Genomic DNA, 14,897 nt, shown 5'->3' with positions numbered 1-14,897 from the left:
CTAAGAGCATTTAGATCCATTTCAGGAAGAAAGCGAAGTTTACTGCAAACTGCGGGCGCGCTACTTACTACTAAGAGTATCAAATCATGCCACTAGATAAGAGCATTGCTACAATTCGCCATACGTATCTTATATCTCCCCACAGAACAACAAGACCGACAGCTTTGACACGGCTTTAATAGCACAGTCAGCACTTAACGGAAATCATAGTTAATTTCTTACCTATCAGATACTTGCTAACCACATAAGCTTGACGGTTGACCGTTACTCATCCCCAGAAATCAAGTTCGTGCTTGGCAAAATCTCTCATGAATTGCTGACCACGGAGATCTGGTACAAAATCAGATAGTCGATTAGTGCATAGATTACAAATTTTAGTTAAACAGAGTTAACTTTTCTACTTACTAGAATAGAATAGTCTGAAAACATGCCCATTTAACCACATTTATCTTTTTAGGAGCATGGTAACAGCATGTGAACATACAAAGTAGTAATTTAGTACTGCTGAATTCGCAAATAACTATGAAATTTTATATAATCAGAAGGTTAGAAGGTATGACTCACAAGTACTCCCACTGCGACGGACATATATCTTCTCAGTGGGTATACCATTTGCCATGAACAAATGTGCCAATGTATGGACTCTCGTATCATCCTTTGAGCATTTGATCTTCACAATTCGAACATGTTCGCAAGTAAATGATCTCTCCTTCAATTCTATACCTGTTTTCCATGTCTTTTTGGAGTTGAACTTCTATATGTACAGAACAATAAAATGGTCACTAATCATATAATCAGGTTAGGTACATAAAAACTTTAAAAAGAGTTGCGAGAATCGTATATCATACAGCAAATATGTAAGATACAATAAAATGGTCGCCGTCTCATACAGATAATATGTTACAAGAAGAAAATAGCTGCTGTCATGTAATCAGGTTAGGTGGACATACCAATGTAAGTTGGAGAAAAAGCTTCTCTACATTAGGCGAATGCTGCAGTAAGAAAACCAATGCATCAAAATCAGCAGTCATACGCCATTCACCAAGGGACAGGGTCTTCAGGTTGATAAAAGTTGGACAACTTTTCAGTTCCCTACTCAGAACCACCTTCATAATGAATATACAGTGAGTAGCCAGCAAAGAACACTGCTAATCTGCATCTTCATATTGTGCATATGCATATAATTTTCTAATATAGAGAAAAAAACAAACATATCCACTAGCAAATTCTACAATAATAATAAACCGTAATCACTGAAAACATGACATCATCTATGTACAAAATAAATGATGAATAATTACGCCTCAAAGCTACAAGCATGCATATCTATTGAATTCAGCTACTAAATTTGACGAATGACAGAGGCAAGAAAACTGGAGGTATTTTTATGATGTGAACTCCTTTTAAAGTTAAATGTGCCTATGTAACCAGGTTTGATGCTACAGCTCAGAAGGTAACAAACTTGCTCATTGGACATCCTGTGTTATGGGTAATCAGGAAAAAGTTGTTTTGCATATGATTTTTTGCTACAAAAGTACTTATATATAATGTCATATTGTGTGTCTACAATGATGTTTAAGGTCGAGATGTTGTATGCTACCATAAGCGAACATGAAGTTGATCGAACCTCAGCGTATTGAAACATAACTATAAAAAGGTTCTACATGACGTGAACAAATACTTTTTTTTCATTTTCCTTCAGCTGGAATAATTCAGCTAAAGCAAGGAAAATATAAATACACACTGAAAGAGGGGTATCAGCAAAAGCGGGCAATAGCTATACCTCTCCAGCATCAGCTAACAACTCCAAACTTGTAGCACTCGAAAGGCAATGGAGAATATTACAGCCACCTAAAATTTTACTACCATTGCATTCATGGCTCCTACCATTGTCGTGATAGTTACCTTCTTTATTGAAATTCTGGCCATCAGCAAGGTAGCCATCTGCAATTTCACTATATTCACAGGTATTGTCATCACTCTCAATATCGCTGCCATAACCATACTTATCCTTGTACCCATGAAGCTCATGTTTTTTTGGAGGCAAACGATATCCAACCTTTGAACTCTTGCTCTTATCGTTATCATCGTCATAATCACCATCATTATCATTGTTGTCATCATCGTCGTCATCATCATGGTCATCATCATCATCATCATCATCATCGGTGGTTTCATCCAAATCATCATCATCATTGATGTGTCCAAAATCATCACTCAAGAGAGAGTCATCAAGTATGATAGTTCCAGTGACCAGTGATCCCAGATTCTTAAATGATGGAACTCGAACCGAAGGTGTGATGAGGCGCAGAAGTACCAGATTTGGAGCAGCAATGGAGAAGTCCCAATTGAATGTGCATTTGAGCATGATTAAAGTCTTTAGAGAGGCAGACACAATCTCAGGGCCTTTGAACAAGCAGTCCTTGAGATCCAATTCTTCCAATGATTTGCAACTAGAAGAAAGCTGCCCAAGGATCCTATCTTCGAGCCTCGCGTGCGACAACTTCAAGATCTTGAGGTGGCAAGAGACGAAGTGCACACGGTCCAACAACGCGACTCCTACCGATGCCCAGCAAGATGAATAGCCCGCGCATTGCGGCTGACAGCAGTCCTGATCCACCTGTTGGCATCTTCCTCGCAGAAGCCAGCATACTCATCGCTGGACCGCAGCCGGAGCGTGTCCACCGGCGCCGACACATCGCGGTGGAGGAAGAGGCTGTCCACAAAGTCACAGAACTGTGAGAACCCGGAATTAACTTCCAGACCCTCCTGTGTATATGTGTCAACCCCAGGATCATTGTTGACAACACAGCGAAATGATATCATCGCATAATGCATAAAAGGTATTACAAGTTTAAATATATCTTGCCACAAGGCATAAATAGAGAAATGTCTCATGACATTTATTACAATCAGAAAGTAGCGGAAAGTACAATGCGTAGCGACTCCATCTCAGCCACAGGCAGTCGATGTAGTCCACGTGACCTCACTCCTACGGATCGCCATAGTTGTCATAGTCATCACCTTCGTCTTCATGGAACTCTGTTGTTCAACAAAAGTATTGCAATGAGTACATTACGTACTCAACATGCCTCCCACGGGGAAGGACCTAATAGCTACATGTGGCTTCAAAGGAAGGTTGTACGGCTCATTTGCATAAAAGCTAATTTTGTTTGAAAAAACATAGTACTTGAATAATAGCAGTTTTAGATGAAAACATGTTTTATCTCCAGAATAATATCTTTCTTCAAGTGAGGATCCTCGATCAACTCACGTCCTTCATAGGTTTCAAGAATAGGGGCAAAGAGGGAATAAGCAAGACAGGTCCCGTACGTCAAGAAAGATTCATGTGTTGCCCATGACCGTGGACACGGCTATTCGAATAGTTTTACACTCTGCAGAGGTTGTACACTTTACCCACACGACACAATCCCGACTTGTTGCCACCAGTGGCCGCTGGCGTAGTACACCATTTGGTATACCGGCAGGGAGATTGTGACGAGGTCTTTCATTAGACCAAACTTACTGTGCCAAGCCCACTAGGTTTCAACACGGAAGTAACCGCGGTTCACAGTTCGGGCCCCCCTTTTGTGCCGAGGACACTCCTCGCAAGGCAGCTATCCCATCTGCGGTACGGCGATGACGACAATAAGAGTGAACTAACTAATTAACCAAGCCAGTGCCCATATAGCATGTGGCTGTACTGTTATCACAATCTTCAAATCCAAGACTTATTAGGCCTCATGCAGCACGGACGACTGATTGCCCCCTTCAACTAGTGAAGGGCGGCCAATCGCTCCTTCAATCCTTGATTCAGCTGTCACCCGCGCCAGTATTCAGATGGTAAGTTTCACCCAGAGTAGAAGAGAGTAGAGGAGATCAACAAGGGCCAACCGGCCTAGCTCAACGATACGTTTCAACTGTCAATGACTCTGAGGTCATTCAACAAAGCACCTATAGGATAAGCATGGCTAAGCATTTCTACTCTCCCGGAATACTATAATTCTACTCAGGTGTCAAATGAATAGGCGACAAGCAGATCAAGGTAATGTGTCAATCGACACGCTAGCTACGAGAATTAAAAATAGCATGCATATAGTAACCATAAAACACAATGCAATTTTGTAAACATAGGATAAATATGATCAAAGAAGGAGGCATGCCTTCGTTGTTGAGTCCTTCTTCAGTAACCTGTTCTGTCCTTGTCCAACATCGTCACTCCCTACTCGTCGTAACGATAGCAAATGGAAAACAAATAAATACCAAAACAATAGTAAATCCAAATAACATCCAAAACAAATTAAGAGTGGATGGATAGCAAGATATCGATCAGATGGAGATTATGAAATGAGATAGCATGATAGGGAGGTAAGTAGAGATGATTCAAAGAAGTGACAGGGTTAGGTTGACACAGCTAAGGAAGGCTTGGCGGTCAGGACTAATGTTCTAATATGAACCATGATACAACCACTAGTAGTTCACATCACCCATATCGACTAACTGCTATAGGAAACTACTATAACAAACACGATGGCATCAACACACATGGAATGGAACCACCTTATGCATTTAACTACACAATCATATTATGGTATGATAAAGGTAAAGGTTAACCACAGATAAATATTTAGATATCATCTAAATATTTAGAATGGTTAATAGCAACCAAACATAAACATCAACTACATCATAACTCAAAAGCAAGCATTCCATATGACAACCAAACCAACATTATAAACCATACCAGTCAAGCAGTCAAACATCATTCAATAAAATGAATTGGAATAAGATCTAGGTTTAGACCTAAAACATTATTAAAATAAAATGGGATCAACACTGTTATATCTAACAAATTCATTTGTCAAACAATCAACAAGAACTATACAACACATGGAACAAGTCGATGAACAACTATCCTAGACATGATATGATTAAATGTGGCAATCAACCAAGAATAAATATTTGGAGGAATCCAAATATTTATAATGGTTAACAAGAAGCAATGTATAAACATCATCCATAAGTAACATTAAGAAGTACTCTTATATCAAGATCCAACACAATACTAGGAAAAAAATAAACAATACAATAATATGGCATGTATCATACAAGGCATGTGAATAAAGAATCATAAAGAGATCTTAACTAAAACCACAAGCATCAAACATACAAGTGATCATGAGAAGATACTAAAGTAGTACATGCTCTTTAAGTAAGAAAGAACAAATATCCAATGACCACTAGTAACAAGATTACCCACACATGCTTAAACAACAGAGCAAACTATGCGTGTTAAGCATATGAGGAAGGCACAACTCAACTAACATGAAAGGTAAAATATCTTGAACATGAGATGGACTGTTGAAAAAACTATAACACATGGTAGTATAATAAGACATGAAACATCACTTGCATGAAAGATGTCTAGGCATATAACAATGCAACGACTAGATATATACCCATAAGCATGCAATATCATTACATAAGCTACCCGCTATGCTACAAATATAATACACTCATAATAACAACACAACTTAGTTGATATACGCTAACCAAACATCAAGCATGCCGTTAGCACACAACATTATCATGCTAGTTGTGCCTTAGAAGCACAAGGGATAAATTACAATAAGCAAGTAAACATCAAGGCCATTACATCAATGAAATCAAGCAATGAAATAACAAAGCAAGAATAACAGAAATGGCATGCATTTGTTATATAGTACAACTTACACTTGCACCAACATAGGATAGTCAACTAGTCATGATTCGATACACGATTGCTATATCCACACTATACAATCTAGTTATACAATCGAACATCATGACATGGTATTGACCAAGCAAGAAGAATCATTCACTACTAGCATGTATCTCTACCAAGCAAAGACTAACCATATGCGTGATCTGTAACACCCACGATGCGGCTATATCTCCCACGTGTCGAAGCACGACTTAGAGGCATAACCGCATTGTGGTTTTGTCGCAAGAAGGGTCATCTTCACACAATCCCATGTAATGAACAAGAATGGGATAAAGAGTTGGCTTACAATCGCCACTTCACACAATGAACATAAATAAGTCATACATCAATCAGAGTACACACATAGTCCGACTATGGACGAAGCCAAAAGAAAAGAAGATAACCCAATTGCTAGATCCCGATCGTCCCAACTGGGCTCCACTACTGATCAACATGAAACGAAACATAGCAACGACCAAGGTCTTCGTTGAGCTCCCATCTGAGCTCGGTTGTATCGCCTGCACTGGTATCATCGGCACCTGCAACTGTTGTGATAGTATCTGGTGAGTCACGAGGACTTAGCAATCTCAAAACCCGCGAGATCAAGACTATTTAAGCTTATGGGTAGGAAGTGGTAATGAGGTGGAGTTGCAGCAAGCACTAAGCAAATATGGTGGCTAACATACGCAAATAAGAGCGAGAAAAGAGCAAACGGAACGGTCGTGAACTAGCAATGATCAAGAAGTGATCCTGAACTCCTACTTACGTCAAACATAACCCAAAACCGTGTTCACTTCCCGGACTCCGCCGAAAAGAGACCATCACGGCTACACACGCGGCTGATGCATTTTAAATCAGATCTGGTGTCAAGTTATCTACAACCGGACATTAACAAATTCCCATCTGCCTATAACCGCAGGCATGGCTTTCGAAAGTTTATACCCTGCAGGGGTGTCCCAACTTAGCCCATCACAAGCTCTCACGGTCAACGAAGGATATTCCTTCTCCCAGGAAGACCCGATCAGACTCGGAATCCTGGTTTACAGGACATTTCGACAATGGTAAAACAAGACCCAGCAAAGCCGCCCGATGTGCCGACAAATCCCGATAGGAGCTGCACATATCTCGTTATCAGGGCACACCGGATGAACACTACGTACAACTAAAACCAGACCTCAAGTTTCCCCGAGGTGGCGCTGCAAGTGGCTCTAGTTCGGACCAACACTTGGAGGAGCACTGGCCCGGGGGGGGGGTAAAATAAAGATGACCCTTGAGTATGCAGAACCCAAGGGAAAAAGGCTTAGGTAGGCAAATGGTAAAACCAAGGTTGGGCCTTGCTGGAGGAGTTTTATTCAAAGCGAACTGTCAAGGGGGTCCCATAAATCACCCAACCGCGTAAGGAACACAAAATCCGGGAACATAACACCGGTATGACGGAAACTAGGGCGGCAAGAGTGGAACAAAACACCAGGCAAAAGGCCGAGTCTTCCACCCTTTACCAAATATATAGATGCATTAATAATATAAGAGATATTGTGATATCCCAATCGTAATCCTGTCCACCATGGAGAAATCTTCAACTTCACCTGCAACTAACAACGCTATAAGATGGGCTGAGCAAAGCGGTAACATAGCCAAGCAACGGTTTGCTAGGAAAGGTGAAAAAGGTTAGAGGCTGACATGGCAATATGGGAGGCATGGTAAACAAGTGATAGGTAGCGCAGCATAGCGATAGAACGAAGCAACTAGCAAGCAAATATAGAAGTGATATCGAAGGTAATAGTCATCTTGCCTGAGATCCCGATAGGAAGAAGAACGAGACCATGAAGAAGACAAACGGATGTAGACGAACGAATCCTCACAATCGCAATGTAACCAGAACTATCAAGGAGAAGCGCAACCGGAAAGAAGCAAACGACATAGTAAACAACCATCACATAAACATGGCATGATGCACAATCAAGTATGATGCATGTCCGGTTTAATGGGGCATGGCATGGCAAAGTGCAACAAACAATACTACAAGTTAAGTGGAGCTCAATATGCAACGAGTTGCATATTGACAAAACACCACATCAATTATTTAGTTTCTCTCTCGGTTATGTACCCAACAATATTAAATGTTACTAAACATGGCAAGAGGTGAAGCATAATTAAACTACCTATTTAGGCAAGTTTAAATGAGGTTGGAAACAACAAACGATAATTCCAGAAAATCCCCATATGTCATTTAGCAATTTAAATGCAAACATCAATTTTAGACATTTTAAATGTTGTTATCATGATGCGGATGACATATACAAATTTTATGCAGTTTTTATGAAAATGTCGACATGAGCATGTTATGAAGCATTTGGTCACCATGGCGGAACGAAAAGGGTGCCACGGCGACGAAACGAAAATGGTGCCACGGCAACATATCGGTCCCGATAACTCATGGAGGTACCGGTGCAAAATGAAGTGTGACGGGAGCGTGTCATGCAAGGATGGTGGGGTGCTCCCGGATTCCGGGTTCCCACGGGATGGCAGCATGGCAAATGAGGAACGTGCAAAGACAAACGGGCACGGTGCAAACACGAGCATCTCATACAACACACATTCATACACGGGCGGTCGTCCCATCGTTATACCTTTGAAGCGTGCGTTTTCGGAGCGGAACGAGTTCAAAGCGGTGTAGAGGAAGTAGTTGTTCACGGGTCGTGGTGGGAAGTAGTTGTTCACGTGGCGACGGTAGTTGTTCAGGGTCTTGGCGGGTCATCGTGGTACACGGTTCGTAGACGTTCGAGTCATCGATAGAGGAAGTAGTGGTACACGGCCGTAGTGGAAGTAGTCGTACACAATCCGTAGATGTTCGGCGTCGCCGGTAGTTGTACACAGTTCGTAGATGTTCATGTCTCTGTAGTCGTTTGGGTCTTGGGGTGATGGTAGTCGTTCACTTGACGGCGGTAGATGAACTTGGCGGTCCTCGTCGTCATGGTACTTAGCTTCCTCTCGGCCTTGATAGTGAAGAAACGGAATGCGATGGTCGTGGTACTTGGCGTCCAGTGCAACAACCTTGCGATGCACCGTTGCTGTGGTGGTCTTGGAGGTTCGTGACCGAGGCACAGAGAAGGAGTTGCAGGTGGGAGTGACTAGAGATGGCGGATGCAGGGGGCTCAGGGTGAGAGGAGCAGATAGAGGCTCGGGCTCCTCAAGCCATGGGGATGGCCCGAAACAGGCTACTGCAGGAGGCCGAGGGGAGCGGCGGGGTCTTGGATGGCGACGCGGGGCCTGACGGCAGCTTGGCGCGGGCTCCGGGGCCGCCGGAGTTAGCCGAGCTCGGCGACGAGCTCCTCGCTAGCAAGGGGAGCGAGGAGCGCGGAGCGGCAACTTGCAGTGGCTCCGGTGGCTGGCGGACGGATCTCCAGGAGAGGTGGAGAAGTGGTGGCGCGGGCGAGGTGACATGGCGAGTCGATGATGCAGAAGACGGCGGCGGACTTGGCGCGGTGCTGGAGGAGCTCCTCTCCTCGGGCGCTGGGGCGACGGTGATCGAGGCTGCGGGCGAAGAAGCAGCCCGCGGGGGCTCGGCTTCCTAGTGGTTGGGGCGGAATGGAGGAAGGGGGAGGCGCGGCACTGACGAGGCCATGGAGATGTGGTGGCGGAGGGAGACTCGCGAGGGGCCATGGCCAGAGGGAGAGGCTGAGGGGATCGAGCAAGAGGAGGGTTCGGGCGCTGGTTTTGGGCGATGCGTGGCGGCGCTCAGAGGGAGCGAGAGGAGGAGATGGGATCGAGCGAGGGGGTCGGGCTAGGGTTAGAGGCGCAGCTGGGCCTTGAGAGGCAAATGGGCTGATGCGGTGCGGTTGGGCTGCTGGGCTTCTTCCTTCTCTTCTTTAACTCTTTAGCAGAAAAGAAATTAGAGGGAAGAAAAAGAAAAAGAGTGTTAGGGAAAGAATATGTGCATAGGGATAATTTTCCCGGACTCGCAAAAATATGCTCGTTCCAAGAAAAATAGAAAGGCCATGATTGAAAGATTTAAATTCAAACTCATTTGAATTTAATTCAAATGGGTTTGAACTAGGACTTGATAAAAGGAAGGTCCAAAAATGTTCGGATTTTTTATGGAGCTCCGGAAAATGATGAAAGAAATTATGGGCAAGGTTGGAGACCAAGAATTGAGATAACAACGGCATGGGATATTTTGCAAGTGGGTTATGGTTAATTCCAAATAAATGGAATAATTTTATTATAGCTCCCTAATAATATTGAGAGGCTTTAATATGTTATAAAGAGAAACCACAAGTGAATTCCCTCGATTTAAATAGATCAAAAGATCTATGCAATTTATTAAGTTGAGTTTTAAAAAGGGGTTGCATGATGACATGATGCAATGCACATGATGCAAGGATGAATGCAACGAAAAAAACAAATCACACGACGAATCTCGGAATATCTAGAAGTCTTTTGGAGCGTCGGTCTCGGGGCGTTACGACACTCCACCACTACAAGAGGATCTCGTCCCGAGATCTAGAATGGCACCGGAGAGAAACGGAAGAGGAAGAGAAGAGGTAAAACTAAGTTGCTTCTTCGACAATGTGTGAAACCGATGAACCACGAGAGGTTGAAAACTTGAAAGAATAACACAATAGAGTTGAACGAAATTGAGAGCATTCCAGTAGAAAAGAGAAGCAAGGAACACCATGTGAACCTTGAAGGATGCAAAGCGATGAATGACGAGTACAATGGACAAGAAGGGATTGAACCCGCTCTGGTTTAAACAAGATAAGAATGATATAATTTTGGCAGCACTCCGACTGTAAATGGAAGGAATTGAACATGAACTTGACAAAACGACGTGATGGGTGAAGAGCACAACATCACAATGCCTCCGGAAGAAAGAATAGAAGATAGATCATTGGAATAACAGAATGGAGAAGAAAATGCCAACTTCTGCCACAAATAAGCTTGGAAAGCATCCTTGCAAAGAAGAATTGAACGGAGTTGTTGGAAAATCAACAACGAAAAGCACAAGCTTGTTGTGGGCTTATGGCAAACATCTCAAAATGATGAGGTGACAACCGGCCACTAACGGAAACAATTGCTTGCTTGAGATCAACGAAGAGATGAAAATCTCTTTCATCGAGAAGGATATGGAGAAAGCTTGGATCATTGATAAGCACCATAATAGCAACATTCCTTAGGGAAGGCTTTAGGTGAAATCTATACCAAGATAACTCCAACAATGATATTGATGGATTTAAAATACCTCATTCTTAACAACATGTGAATCACGAAGCATGAATGGAAATTGTCAAGAATGATATAACACCATCTCAAAAGAAAATGTAGAAAGAATAGCACTTGAAATGCAAGAAGAAGAATACTTGAACTCCCCAAAACAAAACATGTGTTGAGCACCATGTTTATTTTAGAGTGTAGCTTGGCGGATCTTAACTTCGAGAGAAATCTTGAAGAACAATTGAAGGATGAAAGGAATCCTTGATGAACCACCATGTAGAGCCTCCATGAAGAACTCTGGTAAAAAAAAGGATGATAGAAAGAAAGAGAAGTTGAAAGAACAAGGTGAAGTCTTGCAGTGATAAGATGAAGCTTTGAAATGATATAACCTAGAAAACTTGGAACTCCGGAAAGAAAGAAGAACAAATGAAATCAAGAATTTTGATGAACCTCCGGAATAAGGAATTGAATTTACTCGATGAAACAAGAATAAGAATTACATTATGCTCATCCTTCACCAATTAAATTGATGGCAAGCAATGGATTTGGCATACTACTTATTATCGTAGAAAGGATTAAGATAGATATGGCGCAAACTTGGGAAAACTTGAACAAACCACCAGTACGATTCGGAAAGAACGAATTAATTGATATGATAACAACAGAAGAGAAATATTGAAAGAAGCACCGTAAGAATTGAAAATAAAAGTAGCAAAGGCACAATTCACCGGGAAGGATTGGAAAATGAATGAAGATACTAGAGAAATTTAGATACATGAGAACGAAGGGGTCATGAACTGATTAGATGATATTTGAACGATGCACCGGTAAGATTTGGAGAACGATAGCTACATGCTGAGAATGAAGAATTATGACATGATGGCCTTCGGAGGAAAGAAATGGAAACAACTCATGAAATGCTCCGGATGGGTGAAAAGAATTTTCACAATCAAAACAATTATGAAAAGATGGCATCAAGCTAGAACCATGAATCTTGAAGAGAATGGAGCAAGATTTAAGAGAAATCCTTCTTCGATCTTCAGATGTTGAGAATGATGATGAGAACCACCCAAAATTGTTGAGGCACTTCGGAACAGACAAGAATAGAAATGATGAACCAACGCTGAAAATATTTTGAAAGCGATCTTGGAGAAAGAATATGACTGATGAGAATTCATTCTTATGTCAAACTTGGAATGAATTTGAGAATCGCTCCTGATAATTAGAGGAGTCGGGTAAGATCCTGGGAAAAGACTTGTGGGTTAGGGCCCACTCAAGAGAAACACCGTTGAACGATTGTTTGAAAGGGGGGATTGCGCCGGTTGAATTAAATGGCTTGAATGAGATAATAATCTCCAACTAGCTTGAACGGATCTTGATAATGGAGACACAAATCTTCTGAGATATCGTCGACACTTCGGATATGAAGAGAGAGAGATGAACGATTATGAGATGCACCGGCATGGGATAGCATTTGAACGAGGAAAAAGGATATGATCAACACCGAAAGCTTGAGTTAAATCCACCGGAGAAGAAAAGAGACGAAGAATAATAAACTTGAAGCTCCGTTAGTATCTTCCTGAGAATCACCAGATAAGAACATTGACGGAAAAGAATGGAGAGACTTCCCATCAATAAAATGAATACCCGATTAAGAAATCTGAGTCCTTGAAGAAAAAGGGTGGGAGGGCGGGAAAAACAAAGGCAACTTGGGGCAGATGGAATGGATGCCATTGAGAAAACTTAGAATTGATCTTGTGAATGTTGAAATGTTCGGATCCACTTGAAGAGAAGCACACCGGTCGGAAAGAATTGACATGACAATCTCGATGATGAAGAAGGATTAGTATTCACATAACAATATGAGAACACCATTTAGGGAAGGTATGGATTCAACATTTGACTCCGAAGCAACTCGAATACCACAAATAAAACAAAACAAAGGATTTGGCTTGCAGAATAAGCCAGAACAAACATATGATAGAGATTTCGTCCGAAGTTTTCGTGGTGGGGCCCACACGGACTCGATTGTACAGCACCATCATGTACAAGGCAGTGCACATGACATACGAAGTGTCCCCGAACTAGCATAGCCAAGGGTTCTTTAATACACAACGAGACCACTGTAAAAACAACCGTGGAAAGGTGGACCACTAGACATCGAACCCCAATCTCATATCATGCATCTGTCGAAAAGATATTCTAGGAGCTACTTGAATTCCCACCTATAAAACTCCCAAAACTTTCTGGTTATGCAATCTGGTGTTGGGGATACAGGGGAAGCAATATATATCTCACCCAAAACTAACAATCCCTACATCCAAGCTGTATCCATCCGTCCACACATAACCAAGAAACCTTCGGAAATCGTGTACCTCAACCTTCGAAAAGCATCCGTTATACGAGTTATGGCAATACTCCCGAACTCCCACCCCAGTACCGGGTGGCGTCGAGGTTATCTCACCAACAACTGCATAAAAGAGATTTTCGATGTCGGCAAAACTCAGATATTCCAGAACTGCAACGATAAAATTGTGACGACAACACCTCGGAGCTCAACTCCCCGGGTCACTGCCACATAAAAGACAGGAGGCACCAAGAACAATGTTCTCGTCACAAAACCATTGGAACGATTCCAAGATACCCGCGTGATCCTAAAAAAATTTAGTGAAATTTGAGGAGAGGAAAGTCAAAACATCTATGTCAGGAGACCTCACCAGAGCGACGAAGGGACTGAGGAGTAAAAAGAATCCTACTCTCCGATATATATAATCCTAAGACTCAAAACATTTTTGTTCTAGACTTAACAACGCCAGCAAACAATCAAGCAGGGGGCTCCTAAGTCGGGGATGGCTCTGATTACCAACTTGTAACACCCACGATGCGGCTATATCTCCCACGTGTCGAAGCACGACTTAGAGGCATAACCGCATTGTGGTTTTGTTGCAAGAAGGGTCATCTTCACACAATCCCATGTAATGAACAAGAATGGGATAAAGAGTTGGCTTACAATCGCCACTTCACACAATGAACATAAATAAGTCATACATCAATCAGAGTACACACATAGTCCGACTACGGACGAAGCCAAAAGAAAAGAAGATAACCCAACTGCTAGATCCCCGATCGTCGCAACTGGGCTTCGCTACTGATCGACATGAAACGAAACATAGCAACGACCAACGTCTTCGTTGAGCTCCCATCTGAGCTCGGTTGCATCGCCTGCACTGGTATCATTGGCACCTGCAACTGTTGTGATAGTATCTGGTGAGTCACGAGGACTCAGCAATCTCAAAACCCACGAGATCAAGACTATTTAAGCTTATGGGTAGGAAGTGCTAATGAGGTGGAGTTGCAGCAAGCACTAAACAAATATGGTGGCTAACATACGCAAATAAGAGCGAGAAGAAAGCAAACGGAAAGGTCGTGAACTAGCAATGATCAAGAAGTGATCCTGAACTCCTACTTACGTCAAACATAACCCAAAACCGTGTTCACTTCCCGGACTCCGCCGAAAAGAGACCATCACGGCTACACACGTGGTTGATGCATTTTAAATCAGATCTGGTGTCAAGTTATCTACAACCGGACATTAACAAATTCCCATCTGCCTATAAGCGCAGGCACGGCTTTCTAAAGTTTATACCCTGTAGGGTGTCCCAACTTAGCCCATCACAAGCTCTCATGGTCAACGAAGGATATTCCTTCTCCCAGGAAGACCCGATCAGACTCGGAATCCCGGTTTACAAGACATTTCGACAATGGTAAAACAAGACCAGCAAAGCCGCCCGATGTGCCGACAAATCCTGATAGGAGCTGCACATATCTCGTTCTCAGGGCACACCGGATGAACACTACGTACAACTAAAACCAGACCTCAAGTTTCCCCGAGGTGGCGCTGCAAGTGGCTCTAGTTCGGACCAACACTCGGAGGAGCACT

At 42.6% G+C, this 14,897-nt stretch overlaps 1 pseudogene; it reads right to left on the bottom strand.

Annotated features, from left to right (window-relative positions):
• Positions 1-268: 268 nt before the first annotated feature.
• LOC119360653 overlaps positions 269-14,897 on the bottom strand; it is a 21,435-nt pseudogene continuing 6,806 nt past the window's right edge.

Source organism: Triticum dicoccoides, chromosome 2B (genome assembly GCF_002162155.2).
Source record: "Triticum dicoccoides isolate Atlit2015 ecotype Zavitan chromosome 2B, WEW_v2.0, whole genome shotgun sequence".
Taxonomy (NCBI): domain Eukaryota; kingdom Viridiplantae; phylum Streptophyta; class Magnoliopsida; order Poales; family Poaceae; genus Triticum; species Triticum dicoccoides.
The sequence above is the reverse complement of the archived record's forward strand: the minus strand, read 5'-3'. Positions and strand labels throughout refer to the sequence as shown.